Below are 1,724 nucleotides of genomic sequence, written 5' to 3' on the forward strand. Positions count from 1 at the left end.
TCTTTTATTGCTATTTATCATCATTATTTGTATCCTCTTCTCTCCCTCCCTCCCTCTCCCCCCTCTCTCTCTCTCCCTCTCTCTCTCTCCCTCACTCCCTCTCTCTCACCCCCCTCTCTCCCTCCCCCTCCAGTTGATTCCACCAGGGTTAAACTAAATGATGAAAACGATTACATCAATGCTAACTATGTCAAGGTACATTGAGCCTCAATCAACAACTTAATGACACACACACACACACACACATACTATTGTAATATGATAATATAATCCTCTCACATATTAGAGTATCTAGGAGCCATTAGCTTACATGTACATGATAATTCATGCACCAGTGAACATGTACATGTGTAGAACTAATTGCTAATTAAGGGCCAGCACTGTATGTTTGTTTGGGTTTATAATTATGACTCATGTTCATGTACATGTATGTGTACATATACATAATGTACTGTTAGATCTAGAGGAAGTTTAGGAGACTTTTGGTCACCCATATTTGGTCTAGGAAATCTCATTTTTTCAGCTTTTGGTCTCTCATGTATTTAGTCTTGGCCTACTCAAATCTCCTGTTTTTAATTAGTTTGGTCTCCCAAATTCATTTCTACTTTCAGTTCACACTGGAATAGAGAGAGGGAGAGAGAGAGTCAATATGTTATATGTTGTGTGTATTGTATTTCGGTTGTCAGTTATGTATTCTCAGGTTTATCTATCAATAGAATTGTGTTTGTCAGATTAATATTTATCACTTTGAGCGGAACCATCAGTTTGTGATTAATTAATTTCAAAAGAGCATCAATACACGTTTAAATATTACATTGTCTACTTTACATTTACAGTATTAACTATAATGACACATTTATATCTTAGTAGCTAGTATATAGTAGTATGTATATGTACATCTTATATGCTAGCTCGTATGTACATGTACATGTAATGTCCTCTCTCCTTCTCTCTCTCTCTCTTCCTCTCCCCCCCCTCTCTCTCTCTTGAGAATAGTAATGAAATGTCTTGAGATTAAACTACAATACATAAATATATTCACACCACTATTATTATTATTATCAATGCTATTATTATACTTCATTATGTCTTCACCTTCATTATTACCATTACATGTATACAGTTACATGTTATACTGTATATTGTATTACCAGTATTGGGTTACACTGTGTTCAGTTATTGTACCATATAATGCCACTATACTTTACAGGGTGTGTGTGTGTGTGTGAGTGTACGTGTGTCCTATATATCCAATTACTGGTGAGGTGACTGGTTGTGTGTCTGTACTTTAACTTCCCCTTGGTGTGTGTGTCTTGTTAGAGTTCTGTGTGTTAAACAAACACTCAGTCTTACTCTAGACCACCTACCCACCCTCTTAATGATATATGTGCATGATCGCGTATTTAAATGTGATTTAATATTTTATTTTATGTGATTTAATATTGGATTTAAATGGGATTTAATTGTGTACGTGTCTCCTTCTTTTAAATGCATTTATGTCTTTATGTTCATGTTATTTTACTTAGTTTTTGTGTATTTACATGTACAAGCATTTTTGTAGAGAGAAAGTAGAGAGAGAGAGGGGGGGAGGGAGGGAGAGAAAGAGAGGGAAGCAGAGAGAGAGAGGGAGGCAGAGAGAGAGAGAGGGGGAGGGAGGGAGGGAGAGAGAGAGAGGGAGGGAGAGAGAGGGAGAGGGAGAGTAAGCATAAATACATGGTATGTCA

The sequence above is a fragment of the Amphimedon queenslandica genome, unplaced genomic scaffold (genome assembly GCF_000090795.2).
Source record: "Amphimedon queenslandica unplaced genomic scaffold, v1.1 AMPQUscaffold_12862, whole genome shotgun sequence".
NCBI lineage: Eukaryota > Metazoa > Porifera > Demospongiae > Haplosclerida > Niphatidae > Amphimedon > Amphimedon queenslandica.